This window comes from Lolium rigidum, chromosome 2 (genome assembly GCF_022539505.1).
Source record: "Lolium rigidum isolate FL_2022 chromosome 2, APGP_CSIRO_Lrig_0.1, whole genome shotgun sequence".
NCBI lineage: Eukaryota > Viridiplantae > Streptophyta > Magnoliopsida > Poales > Poaceae > Lolium > Lolium rigidum.
This window is the reverse complement of record NC_061509.1, coordinates 28,052,500-28,070,122: the sequence shown is the minus strand read 5'-3', so window position 1 is coordinate 28,070,122 and position 17,623 is coordinate 28,052,500. Positions and strand designations below refer to the sequence as shown.

Genomic DNA, 17,623 nt, shown 5'->3' with positions numbered 1-17,623 from the left:
TTATTCCCTTGAGCCAGCCGCTCAGCTATCTGAACCATTCACAAGACATAACTTATCACAAATTTATATAACCTGGCCGGCAGTCCGTGATAAGTCCAGCGAGCCAGATTGGAAAACAAAAATTCAACTCTCATATGCTAAAACTAAGGTTAATTAAACAGGCTGCATCGTCCACCACCAGCTAGCACTATGTAGCTAGAAGCTGCTAATTATATGTAAACAACTCAATTATAGGCATGTGTTTACTGGATCAATTAGCTCCGTTGAACCACATAACCGTGACCCCTGCATGTAAACTAAGACGACGGGGACATGTACTTACGACTTTGCTGGATATTTACATGTATTGATCTATGCATGAAGCATGATTAACTCACCGCCGATCAGCAAGCATGCGTGTGTGTGTGAATGAATGAATGATAGATACATATATGTATGTTGTGTAGGCAAGCTCTTGGGTCTCCGGGTTCATCAAGAGACAATTAATTAGTCAATTTGTCCCCACGAGGTGACGGATCAATGGTCGACATGTCTCATATCAATCTGACCGTAGCTAGGTTTGGAAGAAACATGAAAGCTACCGAGCTATATACATCACCGGAATTAGACGTGGATGCCAGGGTTGACAATTTGACACACGTAAGTATGACGCGTATGCTACCTGTCTACATAATTTGGACAGATTCTATTCTATTAAACATCGTCTCACAAGAAGTCAGACCAATAATACTTTGCGCGGTTAATTATCGTGGATGTTCGATTGCTGCAAAAGACATACAGCTCAAGTGAACCAATTAGAATCAGAGGGGGTAAGAACTGAAACTTAGTTAATTTGAGAAACCTACTCATCACTTAAGCAGCCGACATGATATGACACGGCTGAAATGGAAGTATAAAACCAAGATTTCGGTCCTCGCAGAAGACGATCACTCGACGTACATGTCGGCTACATCAAATTGAACTAAATAGGTGACCCTGACACTCATCTTGCCCCCTTCGTAACCGGCAGAAATGCAAGTCAACGTACGAGTTTCTCTCCACGCGTCGAGTCACAGAGCTTGATCCTTGGTGTATCCAATGAGATGTGTAGGGAAGTTAGAGGATCTCCAAAAGCCACAGGCGCAGGAGATGCGGCGCCAGGGTTCCCTTAATTAGTACCAGTATCCCTTAAACTATACTTGCTAATTTTCTCCACTCTCTTCCAGATTTAACGCCAGCTCTCCAAGCTGGAGTAGTTAACTCACTCACTGTTTCTCCATGATTCCGTCAGATGCAAATTGTTTAACTGACAATTGATGTTCTACGATGCCCAAAGGGCAGAATCTTAGTTGTACCTTAGCTAGCACCGGAGAATCGATTGAGAGCTATCAGCCCATTGTCAACTCTCCTGCATGTTGCTATAAGTATCGCGTTAATCGACCCAAGATCCACAACACCACCATCCCCATTACATTGCAAGCGGAGCTCGAGAGGTAACAGCTGCTAAGAAGAAGCTTAGCTAGCTCCAAGAGAGGGAAAGATGGAGGTTGAGACCGGGGCTAAGGAGGCCACGGCGAGCAAGTTCACCTTGCCAGTGGACTCGGAGAACAAGGCCAAGTCCTTCCGGCTCTTCTCCTTCGCCAACCCACACATGCGCACCTTCCACCTCTCATGGATTTCCTTCTTCACGTGTTTCGTCTCCACCTTCGCCGCGGCGCCCTTGGTGCCTATCATCCGCGACAACCTCAACCTCGCCAAGGCTGACATCGGCAACGCCGGTGTAGCGTCCGTGTCTGGCTCCATCTTCTCTAGGCTTGTCATGGGCGCCGTGTGCGACCTCCTCGGGCCACGCTACGGCTGCGCCTTCCTCGTCATGCTTGCCGCTCCAACTGTCTTCTGCATGTCACTCATCGATGATGCAGCAGGGTATATCACAGTCCGCTTCCTAATCGGCTTCTCCCTCGCCACGTTCGTGTCGTGCCAGTATTGGATGAGCACCATGTTCAACAGCAAGATCATCGGCACCGTCAATGGGCTGGCGGCAGGGTGGGGCAATATGGGTGGCGGCGCCACGCAACTCATCATGCCCCTCGTCTTCCACGCCATCAAGAAGTGCGGCGCCACAGCCTTCGTCGCATGGCGCATCGCCTACTTTGTGCCGGGGATGATGCACATCATCATGGGGCTACTCGTGCTCACATTGGGGCAAGATCTCCCCGATGGCAACCTCGCAAGCCTCCAAAAGAAAGGAGATATGAAGAAAGACAAGTTTTCCAAGGTTTTATGGGGTGCTGTCACAAACTACCGGACATGGATCTTCGTCCTCCTCTACGGCTACAGTATGGGTGTTGAGCTCACCACCGACAATGTCATCGCCGAGTACTACTTCGACCACTTCCACCTAGACCTCAGCACCGCCGGCACAATCGCAGCCTGCTTTGGTATGGCCAATCTCGTTGCTCGTCCCTGCGGGTGGCTACCTCTCGACCTTGGTGCTCGCTACTTCGGTATGCGTGCTCGCTCGTGGAACCTCCGGATCCTCCAGACTCGCCGGTGGTGCATTCGCATCTGGCTTGGCCGCGCCACTGCTCTGCCAGCCTCTCGTCACCGCCATGGTCCTCTTCTCTCGTGTGTGCCCAGGCTGCTTGTGGAGCCACGTTTGGTGTCGCCCCCTTCATCTCTCGGCGGTCTCTCGGTATCATCTCTGGACTGACCGGTGCCGGTGGCAATTTTGGCGCGGGACTCACTCAACTTCTTTTCTTCACATCATCCCAATACTCAACGGGCACGGGACTTCAATACATGGGCATCATGATCATGTGTTGCACGCTTCCTGTTGCGTTTGTGCACTTTCCACAGTGGGGTTCTATGTTTTTCCCAGCCAATGCCAACGCCACCGAGGAAGACTTCTACGCATCCGAGTGGACGAAAGAGGAGAAGAGTGAGGGGCTCCATCTCCCTGGGCAAAAGTTTGCCGAGAACTGCCGCTCGGAGCGCGGCAGGCGCAACATCATCCTCGCCACGTCTGCCACACCACCAAACAACACTCCCCAACATGTATAAGATGTACTCGAGCATTTTCTGTCACTTATGTTTTTACGTGTGATACCCAAGTAATTCTACATACACACGTATGACTTGCCATTTATATACACACCGTATATACATACGCCCCGGAGCCCCACGTAATAACATGTAGGGGGATTTAATTACTTTTTGTAGTGTATAGAGCAATATGTATGCCTATCTCTATATATGAACTGGGTGGACGCTTTTGAGCGACGGTTATGCATCACTGTGGATCCGAATCTGGATGAAACAAGTTGAATTTTGATACTCATATCCGTTTAATATGTATGCCCCGGGTTGTTCCCTTCTAAATTTAGATACTTTTGACTAATATGCATGTGCAAGGGTTTGAATAGTGAAGCCTCAGCCTAGATCCAAATTAACCCAACTGACCAAATGCAAAATATATAAATGAAGAAGTCCTTTGACTTCCTCTCCGCCGCACACCCCACAACCGGTCAAGATACAGACCCTGATTAGCTGCCAAAACTGGAGAATATCGAATTGGCCACGTACATATATGTTGTGTAGGTGGATATATCGAATATTATAGCTCCATGATTGGTATGGCTAGTGGTTGGCGTACGTTAATAAGTTACCGTACATATATATATCTTCATGATTTGAAATATATATGAGTCGAAGCTGTTGACGTAAGTTGCCAATACATTCTATCTTCCCCAGTACCATATTCCGTACGTATGGCTATGCTGGAACCCTTATCACTTATCACTGGTTATTCACGACGGTTCGTGTGCATATCCAACCGATCAACATGTTTACCAAATATTTCCTTCTGTCTTATCCTTGAGACGGATCTGAGTTAGATATATATTACTACATCTATTCCAAAAATATAAGCATTTTTAGAAAGCAAACTATCTCTTGAAAAAGTGTCAAAATACCACAAATAAAAAACCAAAGCACCAAAATACCACCCTTATTTGGGGTTTTCATGCCAAACTATCACGACCTTCTACTATTGTCAAACTAATTCCGTTAGTCAAACTGTCAGGTTTTTTAACTCACCGAAACTGCCCCTATCTACATCCGTGTAAAAGAAAAAAAGACCTCTAGCTATTCCCCTCCCGCAACCCTTCTCTGTTCTATGCGAGGAGGGACATGCCGGTGCCGATGCCCCACTCCCGCACGCCCCGCCATTAGCTAGGCACCCAGCAGCGACCGGCTCCCCCAGCTCTGCCCTTGCTGCCACTCTCCCATCCCCGCCGCTAGTCCCCGTGCCCCTACTGTCGCTGGCCCTAGCGGTCGCCCTCACCCTTCTCGCCGCTGTGCTCATGTGCTGAAAGAAATGGAAGAGGAAGACCACATCGTCCTGTGATCCGGTTGTGCCTCCATCAACATGTCAAGCATGGGAGATTTCCCACCACGATAATGATCCTTTTCCTTTCTTGATTGCAGCACCTGATTGTTCTGTAAACCGTATGAAGGCTAGATTATGTTGTTGTTATGTAAACCGTAAGGGTATCTATGTCTTTCATCGAGAAAGTTAGTCTCAGTTAGTCAATAGCTGTTGTTATAAACGCGACAAGTAAATAACGAAGAACGAAACAAGAACACACGCATGAGACACAAGATTTTAAAGTGAAAAACCCTCTCCAACAAAGAGAGGTAAAAACCATGGGCGTCAGCCATCAAAACTTCACTATAGAAGTTAGCCTCCTTTTAGTATATGAATTTGGATCACAATATAACAGCTATAGTTTGGCATGTATTTTGACACTTCGATTTTCGTGTGTGGTATTTTGGCTATTCTCTCTTTCTTTTCCACCTCGCTCTAAAAGACATAGACAATGGATATGTAACAAATTAAGTAGTAACGATATATAACCAGTAACTATAAATTTGAGTCCCTAGAAAAAGTAGCCATGAGATAAATAATTTGATGCTAACATATATTAGAGCCCGGGGATGATCTGAGGAGAGAGAATCACAAATCATCGTCCTGCATGTGAATTAAGACGACATGGACATGCAATACACATTATAACTGCTTTGCTAGATGCATATGCAGAAGTTCCACCACCAATATTATGTCTTTGAAGAATTATTTATGTCCACTATAATTTTAAAAGAGAGTAGACAAATGAACCCATAAACCCGGTCCATTCTTAATCATTAGAAACACCTTCCAACAATTTTATCATACTTTACATTTAGTGCAATTTATTAATCCGAATATACCAAAAATAATTTCTTCACTTACACACACAAAACCTAAAAACCACTACCCTTTTAATGTTTTTATTTAGCTTGTTTAGGTTATTTACTTCACTTTACTTTAAGTTATCCTTTTGTTTACTATTACTAATAAGAAACATTGTGCTTGACAACCACAAGGTGAAGTTGGGGACACAAGGGAAACCTTTACTTTGCATGATTGCTAGAAGAGGAGAAAAAGAAGATAACTCTAGCCAATTCCCCAGAAGTATGACATAAATCCTCGAGTCAATCTTGTGGGGAAAAGCCGCTTGGTACAACACTCTGCACTTGCAGTCGCAACGAGTTAGTACATACGGATTTGTGGCTATCACAAACCACATTGGAATGGTGCAAGAATTCACACACTTGTGGTGGCATGGAACACGCTTGTTGCCATGGGTCTTCCTAGTTGGTTGTGTTTGTGAAGGTCACCCCATGCAAGGTAGGTGCCGAAACAGGGATTTTCGGGATCAAAACGGTCTAACTTGGCAAGAAAATAGCAAACCACTTCTAATTGGTGCTATATTTGGCACATTTGTGCATGATTGAATGGAACACCCCTATTGCCTTGGGCTTTTCCTGTTGGTTTCTCAGTCTTAATTGGTCCTGCCTCGCAATCGCCTCGGACTTTTTTCCTAGGTGAAAACCTATGATCTATGACTAGGATGATGACGGTGCTTGTGCATTGTTCTTTTTTGAAGACGTTATTGTTTAAGAAGATAGATTGCTGGTACTGTCTTGGTGGTGTTTGGTCTCCTGCTATAAAAAACAAATCTCTAAAGCGAGACTTTTTTTTATAACTCTTTTTTCTTTTTTTGGCAATGTGCATATGCATGCATTGTCACTAGATCATTCCGTTGCTGCAGAGGCTACATGTAATTAGTACTTTCATGCTATTAATATATTTTTTCCATCGAAAAAAATATTATTAACTTGTCCATCAGCAATCAGCGAGACAAGCGCGCCAGACGGGGTCAGCGATCGCCCTGCATAAGGTGTAGAGAGATGTGAATGGCAGATAGATATGTTGTGTAGGTAGGAGTAGCTGCTGTTACCTATCTCTTGGATCTCCGGGGTCCTCAAGCGACATATATCCCTTGTCCCCTGGCCCGGTGGCTGTCTGACCGTAGCTACCTACCTCTATGCATCATCAACTCGGATGTACACGGCAGGGCTGACAAATTAACACATCAAAGTATTATTGACGCAAACAATACCTATCTGCGTAATTTGGACATATTCGATTTTATGAAAGAGCGTCTCACAGTTAGTTTAGCTTGCGTTGTATGAAAGAATAGTATAAAGTAAAAGATGTCCGAAAGTTAGTAGTAGTGCACATATACTCGATGCAAACTTGAAGCATATATGTACTCAACTGAAAACTAAACCAACCCCGGGTTAAACTGAAAGACGACCGACTGGGATGGGAGCTACATTGTCGACTCTGACTAAAGAGGTGAAGCTGACTCTGACATTACCCGCTTGATAACCAGGCACATTTGTAAGTCAACTTACATTATCTCCAATTGTTGAGTCACAAGCTTGATCCTTGGTGGATCCCATGGGATAAGTAGGAGCTCCAAAAGACACAGACGGGGGAGACGCGGCGCCAGGGTTCCCTAAATTAGTGCTGTTATCTCTTGATTGAGCTCCAGATTCAACGCCAGCTCGCCAAGCTGGAGTAATTAACAAACTCATTATTGTTTACGGCTCCGTCAGATGCAATTGTTAAATTGCAGATTGTTGTTCTATGATGCCCAAAGGGCAGAATCTTCATTCTTTGTTAACTAGCACAGGAGAATCGACTAAGAGCTATAATCGCAATGCCAGCTCTGCTGCTAATTTTCTTATAAATACCGCGTTGATCGATGCAAGACCCACAGCATAAACCACTACCACCGTTACATTGCAAGCTAAGCTCTAGAGGCAGCAGCTAAGAATAGCAAGCTTAGTTAGTTGCTCACACAGAGAGGAAAACAGCAATGGAGGTGGAGGCCGGCTCTCATGGGGACACGGGGACGGCAGCAGCGAGCAAGTTCACGCTTCCAGTGGACTCAGAGAATAAGGCCAAGTCGTTCCGCCTCTTCTCCTTCGCCAACCCGCACATGCGGACCTTCCACCTCTCGTGGATTTCCTTCTTCACGTGCTTCGTCTCCACCTTCGCCGCTGCACCATTGGTGCCCATCATCCGCGACAACCTCAACCTTGCCAAGGCTGATATCGGCAACGCTGGTGTAGCGTCCGTGTCCGGCTCAATATTCTCCAGGCTTGTCATGGGTGCCGTATGCGACCTTCTAGGGCCACGCTATGGTTGTGCCTTCCTCGTCATGCTCGCCGCGCCAACCGTTTTCTGCATGTCACTCATCGACGATGCAGCAGGGTATATCACGGTCCGCTTCCTAATTGGCTTCTCCTCGCCACATTCGTGTCGTGCCGTATTGGATGAGCACCATGTTCAACGAGCAAGATAATCGAGCACCGTCAACGGGCTGGCGGCGGGGTGGGGCAACATGGGTGGTGGTGCCACGCAACTCATCATGCCCCTCGTCTTCCACGCCATCAAGAAGTGTGGCGCCACGGCCTTTGTGGCATGGCGCATCGCATACTTTGTGCCGGGGATGATGCACATCGTCATGGGTCCGCTTGTGCTCACAATGGGGCAAGATCTCCCCGACGGCAACCTTGGGAGCCTCCAAAAGAAAGGAGAAATGAAGAAAGACAAATTTTCCAAGGTCTTATGGGGTGTCTGTGACAAACTACCGGACATGGATCTTCGTCCTCCTCTATGGCTACGAGCATGGGCGTCGAGCTCACCACCGACAATGTCATCGCTGAGTACTACTTCGACCACTTCCACCTAGACCTCGGCACCGCCGGCACCATCGCAGCCTGCTTTGGCATGGCCAACATTATTGCTCGCCCCGCGGGTGGCTATCTCTCCGACCTCCTTGCCCGCTACTTTGGTATGCGTGGCCGCATTTGGAACATCTGGATCCTCCAAACCGCCGGTGGCGCTTTCGCCTTTGGCTCGGTCGCGCCTCTGCTCTTCCAGCCTCGTCACCGCCATGGTCCTCTTCTCCATTTGTGCCCAAGCTGCTTGTGGTGCCATCTTTGGTGTCGCCCCTTTCGTCTCCCGACGGTCGCTTGGTATCATCTCCGGAATGACAGAGTGCTGGTGGCAATTTTGGCGCAGGGCTCACACAACTACTTTTCTTCACGTCCTCACGGTACACAACCGGTACCGGGCTGCAATATATGGGCATCATGATCATGTGTTGCACGCTTCCCGTCACACTCGTGCACTTCCCACAGATGGGGTTCCATGTTCTTCCCGGCCAACGCCAACGCCACCGAGGAAGATTACTACGGTTCCGAGTGGACCGATGAGGAGAAGAAGAATGGTCTCCACCTTGCTGGGCAAAAGTTCGCTGAGAACTCCCGGTCGGAACGAGGCAGGCGTAATGTCATCCTTGCCACGTCGGCCACACCACCAAACAACACTCCTCAGCATGTATAAGATATACTCGAGCATTTCTTCTCACTTCTATGCCTTTATATGTAAGGCCCATGTTTTTCTTTACATAGGCAAAGTACGATGATTTGCCAGTATATATGTATACAGCGTATATATACATACGTCCTGTAGCCCCATGTAATAAGTTGTAAGGGGGTTTATTTACCTCTTGCAGCACGCATGAATTGTGTGGATGCTTTCGAGCGACGGTTATGTATCACTGTGTATCCGAAACTACATGAGCGTTTTGAATTTTCATGTGTGTATCCGTTCCAGATATGTATGCCTCCCGTTGTTCCTCCAAGCAAATTTGGCTACTTGGACAATGGATGGGCCAGGATTTGAACAGTCTAGTCTCAACCAAGTTCTAAATTAACCCAACTGATAAAATGCAAAATATATAGAAGAAGAAGTTCTTCGACTTCCTCTCCTCAACATACCCCAAAACGGGTCAATATACACAGCTTATGGAGCTGCCAAAACTGGAGAATGTCGACCTGGGCGCCACGTACTGACGTATACAAAGTCATCGAATCTAAAGGTATAATTGCTGCACCCCCATGGGGCATCGTGAGGCTATCCACGATAGGCACCTCGCGCTGAGCGATTGGCCGCTCGCTCGCTTTGCCTCCACCCAGCTGGGCCACGCGTCACGGCAGGATTGGGCCGGTTCAGGCCAGAAATATCTCTCCTCAGCCAACCCAATCGAGCAACAACCCTATCCTCTCCCAGTTCATCTCCTCCCGGAACCCCACATCGCTCGGCCGCCACCGCCGCTCGCGCTGCCTCCTCGCCATCCACGGAGCAGCGCCGTCTCGCTATCGCCGGGAATTATTCCGCCCCGCGCTTGATCGGAGCCACACTGAGGGGATCGGCGCCTGCAGCGGCCGCAGACCTCACCGTCCACTGCAGCGACCGGCGATTCCAGGTGAACGACCTCGCCCATCTGCTGCTCTTGCCTCGATGAACGGCACCACCTGGCGGCGGCCGCAAACCCCTCCGTCCCCTGCAGTTCGAGGTGAAGGACCTCACCACTCTGCTGCTCTTCCCCGATGACGCAGCCTGGATGAACGGCACAATCGCCCGGAGTCTGGCGATTGGAGGTGAAGGACCTCGCCCCTGGACAGCCCTGCAGCCCTGCAGTGACTGGCGACTGGAGGTGAAGGACCTTGCCCCTGGATGGCAACACCGCTACGGAGTTTGCTGGCGCCTCGTTCTGCAGCCCCTACCCGAGCTGTTGACCCTGGCGTCTCCCAGAGGTACTGCCGGTCCCCGAGCACCTGGAGCCGCCCACCTCCACAACTAGCTACTGTAGGTTAGGCCCCTATCCTCCTCCACCTTCCTCCACTCTTGCAAAAAAAAAAATCTGTGTATCATGTGGAATGTGCTAGCACTTAAGAAGCCGTGTGTTCATTGATGTGGATCAATTTTTGTTCAAATTGTTTCATCGGGTTTTCTCTGTTGGATCAATTTTGATTTATACTTGTACACCGATAACTTGATTAGTAGTTGATACTAGCTGCTATATTAGTTGTATGCAGTGAGGAATCAAGAACCCACTTCATGGAAGCCATGGACGTTTTTTTATCTTGTTCAGTTGTTCATCATGGATAACAGCAGAACTAGCCCTTGTTTTACTCCTGTGCTTTCTTGTTTTACTGATTTTATGTGGTTAGATTCAGTCCCAATCTGCTACCCTATGGATGCATGGAAGTTCCGGAAGTGATCATGATTTATTAGGAATTGTGTACAATTGTTGATCTTGAATGTCTGCATTCTCGCTTATTTTACAGATTAGGTGATCTTGAAGTCACTTGGTCTCCATGATACAACATTGGTTGTTTTTGGTTGGCTCGCACGATGGGGCAGTAGCGTGTGCTCATTGACCGTCGTTCGCAACGCTGGCTGACTACATATTCAAGGAAGGTAATACGTGTGCAATCAGCGTGTGTGTTGTGATGAATGGACAGGTCATCTTGATTTTGTTAGCTTCAGCTGCACTAATTTCGGAGTAGAAATCTTGATGTGTGTGTGTATGCACGAGTTTGTGGCGGCTGTTCGGTGGTGGAGGAAGGTTTGTTTTCGTCTTCATCGTGGAGGTCTACTTCATTCTTGACTGGCTAAACAATGGGTTCAAGAATAGTAGGACAAGGGTGGAATTCTCAGCATCCACGTCCGCTCGCAGAGCAGCAGATTCGATTTGGGATTTTTCTTAGTTGCAGGTTGGACTTCTAAATTAATCACTTTGTTAATTGTTTCTCCTGACTTTTCTTCTCTCCACCAATTACTTGAAGAACCAATTTATACATTATTCTGTGGCAGCAGCTAACACATTGGGTCTAAGTGAATTTTTTTGTTGGGGTGAGAGCTTGGTTTCTTCTTCGTGGTTGGTACCTAAGACCACATAGTGGATGATTCATCACCGAGCTTAGTGCCTTAGTCACTGCAACCTGAACAAGGTTGGGTGAGCATATGGTTCCATTTACTTCACTGATTAATTTATAGTAACTGTTATGTATGATCACAACACATGATTGGTTTTACTGCATTTGCAGAGGACTCAAACAATAAGGAGGTAGAGTAATGAGAGAACAAGATACCGCCATGTCATAGTAGTTGATCTGGAGCTATATCCTAGCCGCGAAGGATTTATTGTTTGTATTTTGCTTTGGTAATTTCTTCTTGGCACTTCAAAGTTGGTATCAGGAATATGATGATTCATCACAGAGAAACTTTACAAAGTGTGTGAGAATCTACCTTAATTCATTTTGTATGGTAGCAGATCGATCCTACATGAACAAATGAACAATCCATCTTAGCCGAGATTTTTTATACAAGGAGCAGTCTAATAAGGTCAGCTTCGTGGTGGCATGGTTAGGACGGTGGCACCACAAATTCTCGCCTCGAGCTACCTACTCTACTCTTCTCCCATGTCCTTGGGTGAGTACAGTCGATGATCAATGCACACCTCTACTTATTCCCCTGTTTGATTATATGAGCTTGTGATGAATATGCATCGTTTATCTCAACTAGGTTGCCATCCAGTTAATTTAATTTAGCACTTCAGTAATCATTTTACTTTGGAAATTCTGTTACACGTGTGTCTCCTTCTCTCTTTCTTATTTTGACATGTAATTAGTTCAGCTTAAAAAAATTTGCACTCATATGCGCAATTGACCTATTAAGATAAATGATTTTCATCGTTTGACATGGTACTCCCTTGAATAAGGTTTACTTAATTTTTTACTCCTTACTGAAAACGCACCATTAGTTAGCATTAGCCTCCTATATTTTGTTTGTTTGAGAAACTAGCACACATAATACTTAATGAAGTTCTCAGGTTAATTTTCCCTTGACATATATAGTGCACCACCATGACAAAAGACCCGATTTTCTTATTACGTGCATAATTGATTTAGTTGGATTTACCCCGAATAACAATGACTGAAGCTAGCTACCGAGAAAGCTGATTTGGGAGGTATTTATATTTGTGCTATGTAAAGCTTGTCTCGGTTGATTCAAGAGGTAATAATTTTAGCTGGATGGTGGCTTACATTTCCACTTCATTAAAGAGATGTTCTGATTTAGGGCTAGCTGGTTAGGAAAATAATAAGTATCATGGTGTTTCTCCCCCTAATGTAGTTCTCCCCTTCGTCGATGACAGAGATGTTCCGCTGCTGGTGACAGCCAAGTTGAAGAGGCAGATCAAGAGAATCAGAGCCCTCCATCGATTCAGTCCAAAGAAGTGAGGGTGACTTTAAAATTCATTGCTTTGGATTTGACTTGCGTGTGTGCTGTGGACCCGCTGTGTTCTTGTTGTATGTGTGTCTCTGTCTATTGGTTGCATATACAACACGAGCCACTTGTAGTAAATGTCTTGGTTTTTCCAGTTCTTCCTCCCGTAGATTTCTCATATTGTTTGTTCCACCTGGTCTTTGTAGATACTCTCTACTTTCTGGTTGTTGCACTGATACTTCTCTTCTGTTTAATTTACGTGTTTCATGTATTCTTTTTTGAGGTTTCTACCCTCCCAGCGTCATCTGTTCGACCATCTCTAACTTGTCGGAGAGGCCGATGGATAATGAATTGCTGGTTCGATTATTTTGTTGGTCTATAAGTTGGTTGCTATGCTGGGAGGCATTTTTTTGCAGATTTTTTTGCACTGCCATCATTTATATAGTTTAAATGGTGACATTATTACACATATTTATTTAAATGACTTTGGAGATTGTCAGGTATGAGGCATATATGCTACTGAAATAGTGTTTTTTCCTACCTTGGATATATGTATATGTTCCTGATCTCTAATATGTCTTGTCAAAATTGTGTATTTCATTCTTGAACAAAACTAGGAGAGAGCATATGAATTAAGATTTGCTCATATCTTGCGAGCAAGTGGGTGTTATGATCCATGTGGTGAAGATTCTTCGTTGTATATTGTTTGTATATTCATGAATAATCTTACGAGCCACCTTATGATATTTTCTTATTTCATTTTGAACATCTGAACTTGGTTTTTCCGAGGTAAAGCAGAATAATGTGTACACGCTTAATGCCTTAAGTCTAGCTTGAGAGGACATAAATAATAATGTTTATTTCTGCATGGCCATGATTATGATGTCAAACAAATGCATATGCTTGCCTGTCAGAGTTCCTACCATTTGCATGTGTTGTATTTTCTAATTAAATATTTGCTAATAGTAAAAGCCCCTTGTGATTAATCTTCCTGTGAATGTACATCTGAGGCGTCCATTCACTCTTCTTTACTGTTTTAACCCATGTCATTTATTGAAATACCTTCAGATTATGAATTGCAGAATAAACTTGGTGTGGTTTATGGTCTTTGTTTCAGGTGATAGGAGCGTGATGGGTCTGATGAAATCACATGTGATTTCTCACTTTCGACTATGTGACCTGATATCTTTTCTTCTTTTCCTATGCAGTAGATTATTTATTTTCTTAAGCTAAATCTTTTGATGGTGAGTACTTGGTCCATGTTGTGGTAAGAAATTTGTCTCATGTCTCCTCCTATATGCATCAAGCAAATTTCTTGAGTACTTGCAACTGCATATATCTCAAGTTTTCTCTTTCTCATGTTAGTGTAGTTTTCCCTGGTAAGACTTGAAGTTTTCATTGCTCATGAATTTGCAATGGCTTAGGTTGGACATTCATTTCAGTCAAATACATTTTAGGTGAGACCGTGAGGACATGGAGTGATATCTTTTGGGCATGCAGACCGTGATGGTATTTCAGCTTATATGCTTGTGTAATGCTTGCAAACTTTCAAACTGACAATCTCTGTATTATTACACAAGCATATAAGCATTGTCAATCTTTCAAACCTATGAAAAAAGTAAATATAATTTTCTAGGTTTCTATCTACAAATAATTGACATGAGTTTGAAAGATTCAGTATAATTGGATTAAGCTATGTTTTAGTTCTTTAACATCTGATTGAAGACTATCCGAACAGAGAATTAGTAATATTGATGTGATTGTGTTCTATGTTGTTGTGCACTACTTCCTGAGAATTAGCTATGGTATATTCTTTGTTCATTATTAAGCTTGCACCGAGTTGACACATATTTACGGGGTCCTTATGCCTGTGAATTCTGAGGTATAAGCAATCTAATCACTGGCTTACAATTGAAAGTTTGAGTGCTGTAGATGATCTCCATAGACAAACACTTCTCTTTATCTGGATTGAACCAGATAATTATGCATGCTTCACACCAGGGTTCCTGCTTTGGACAAACAATATTTTTCACAAAAATAAATTTTTGTAACATTGTAGTGTCTTATTGGTGATTGATAGCGATGTGCCTTTTCATGCTCATAGATAATCAGCCTTCTTATATCCGGTTTTGGAGAAACGTATACACATCATATAAATAAATTTGGAGAACAAAAGGATACAATATGTAATGGGTTGCTTTCGGTATAATCAGCCTTCCTACATTCTTTGCATCCGCTTGTTTGTTCACTACCATTGATTTGTATAAATTTTTAACATAGTGTTTTACAAAATGTTTATCGGTGTGATGGCCGGAGCACCTTAATTGTTCTGTAAGCTCCCATGCTTTATATATAGACTGGGAATTCCTTTGATTTGGTATAGATGTGGTTCAGCATTTTGGATAGGATGCCAAAAAATTGGGGATCTATCCGTGCACAGAATTCTGTTCAAGGAGCTGCCTGATGTGAACATGAATGGGACTTCTTTATGTATTTAACTTTTGTTATGTCGGAACCATCTATAAGTACATCTTTCAATATATTTTTCTATTTTTGCTGCCTGTATGTATGTTATACTATCTGCTTCTTATGTTCATGATATTGAATTTGTTACTGAATTATTTGTTATCAAATTAGGTCCTTATAATTAAATCATCAAGGTCTACTGAATTTTGACGGTGTGTATTTGCTTCCAAATGTGTTGTCACTCCTGCTGTCTAATATGTTCATAAGATATATGGTGCAGACTGAAAAGAAAATACTGAAAAATTGTAGCTACAGTGGGCTTTACATCAAAGATGTCATGTTATTGGTGGTTAACATAAAAAGTTATCAATGCCTCTAAATACCGTGATAGAACAGTGACCAAAAATGTTTGAACAATTCCCACCACATTTTTTTTATCGTCGTCATATAAGTTTAAATCAATGTGAATTTCACGGGATCGTGCGCCAAGGCGCACATCTAAATCTAGTATATATAGCTCCATGATTGGCATAATAAGTTGCCAATGCATTCCCTCCACATGTTCCGTACGTACCACTCTGTTGGAAGGCTTATCATGATTTTATGACGTTTTATGTGCATATCCGATTGACAAATGGCCATGAGTTAGCCTTATCAGTTTTCACCAAATACTTCCCTCTGGATTACCCTTCATATTCAACGGCAACTCTCTCAGCTGGAGTAATCAACTCATTCACCTTTCGCCGCAGCTCATTATGCCGCTCATCTTGCACGCGATCGTGAAGTATTGATCGACATCTTTCGCCGCATGGTGCATCGCATACTTTGTGCCAATTATGGTGCACATTGCGATGTGTCTGCTCGTGCTTTGTCCTGGGCTAGGATCTCCTGGACAGCAACATGAGGAGCCACGTGGCGTGAACAATGACAAGTAAAACACCGTGTGTAGTTATAAATTTGAAAAACGTATTATGTTGCCTCTATCTCACCTATTATTGCCAATTAACGTGTTCCGAGAGTTCAAATTTTGGATTGGTGGCCGTGCCACTTTTCGCACGTCTTGCAGATGAATTATTGCAGGTGGCCGGCTGACTAGCCATATAGACTCATAGAGTCAACTCTTTGAACGGTTCTGTACTTGCCAACCTGCAAACTGCTGCTTTCTTCCTGGAGTAGCTCGTGGGAGAAATTTATTAATTATTATTGCGGCCACTAGTTAGTTGCGAGAAGATAAGTGATCATGTACTACATCGAATAGCTCGTGGGAGTAATTGTGTATTGGAGCTAGAGATAGCACAATGTTTAGATACTGAACATTCCTAAGACTGCTCATAGTGGGAGTAACTTAGCTAGTAACATCACACAACCCAAGGCATTTTGGTGACATGGTATGGCAATGAATGAAGAAAGAGAATAAGGTGGTAACTAGCTATGTTACCATAACATCACACAACCCAAGACAAGTTGAGTCTACACCATAGTAAATGACACAATGCATGACACCACATATTAGTTACTACCCACTATGGAGGTAGTAACTTAGACTAGTAACATGTATGTTACTAGTCTAAGTTACTCCCCACTATGACTAGCCTAAGTGGCACAGGTCCAGGATCGATCCTCCGGCCGTTCCTATTCTTACAGAGGTCGGGCGAGACAAATTTTCCGAAACAAATAATCTCATGAGTCGACAACGATATGATGGCGCCTGCCCTCCTCATATGCGTTCACTGTCAGGGTTGACATACACAGTCGCAAGAGCCAGTTTGCAAAGTCAGAGCATCGACTGCGCAGACATCGTGGCTGGCCGTTGGATCGTTCCAAAAGTTGCACGCGAAAAACTGAAACCGTGTAGTACATGGCACATGCATGCTCCGTTTCCGTTATTCCGTACGGCCGACAGGTACGTATACGTTGCATTATCAGGTGCACTGCTGGATGGTATCGTTACATGTCTTTTGACTGGCCGACAGGTTTTTCGTCGAGAACACTGAGCACTTCCCATCTGTTCCTCCAACCAAATCAGTGATCAGAGAACTCGTCACCTCCACAGTACCCTTAGTCGCTAAACTGGTGTGGACGGGCTGCGGAATTTCATAAGGGAATAAATCTTAAACCCTCTCCGGATCGACCCAAAAGGCATGAGATATTCATGAGACTGGCAGGATGAGATGAGAATTTTGGATGAGAGCCGAGCCGTGAAACAGCGGCGGCTTCTTGGGTTTATATTGCCTAAATATTTGGTAACGCTTAGGGTCTTAAATTGCTCCGATGAAAGTCAAACAGAGGAATGACGGGAATTCAACGAATAATTACAGAGGAAGCGCCATCGCTGAGCAAGAGGTAGAAGACGACGTTGCCCCATTGGCGGCAACCGGTCACTTGAACTTAGATCGCACAATTTTCATGTCTTGAACTAGTGCGGAGTTATCGTCCGCTATCTGAACCCATTTGACACTTGTTCTATTCAGTGTTGTAAACTTCAGATCATGACATTGACATCGTCCCCCCGCTAGCAGCACCGACAACGCTCTCACCTCGAGTGGCCGCTACCCCACATGTCGAAGTTCTCCGCAAGAGGAGCGGAGCACCGAATCCTCACCAGCAGAGAGAGAGAGACATGGTGGCCGAGCGAACTGT

General features: G+C 44.6%; 1 long non-coding RNA gene and 2 pseudogenes across 9 annotated transcripts; all 3 read left to right on the top strand.

The window, feature by feature from the left end:
• The first annotated feature begins 1,519 nt into the window (after window positions 1-1,519).
• On the top strand, window positions 1,520-3,042 carry LOC124691489 (annotated as a pseudogene).
• Window positions 3,043-7,250: 4,208 nt separating this feature from the next.
• Window positions 7,251-8,785, top strand: LOC124691484 (annotated as a pseudogene).
• Window positions 8,786-9,800: 1,015 nt separating this feature from the next.
• LOC124691486 lies at window positions 9,801-14,054 on the top strand. 9 transcript variants are annotated; one of them, XR_006998979.1, is made up of 3 exons: window positions 9,801-10,097; window positions 10,576-10,708; window positions 10,798-12,984. It is a non-coding gene; the product is annotated as an uncharacterized LOC124691486 (long non-coding RNA). The 9 variants fall into 9 exon arrangements; XR_006998978.1 differs by having other exon boundaries at window positions 10,029-10,097; window positions 10,576-11,004; window positions 11,108-12,984; XR_006998980.1 differs by having other exon boundaries at window positions 10,029-10,097; window positions 10,576-11,004; window positions 11,105-12,984.
• Window positions 14,055-17,623: the final 3,569 nt, after the last annotated feature.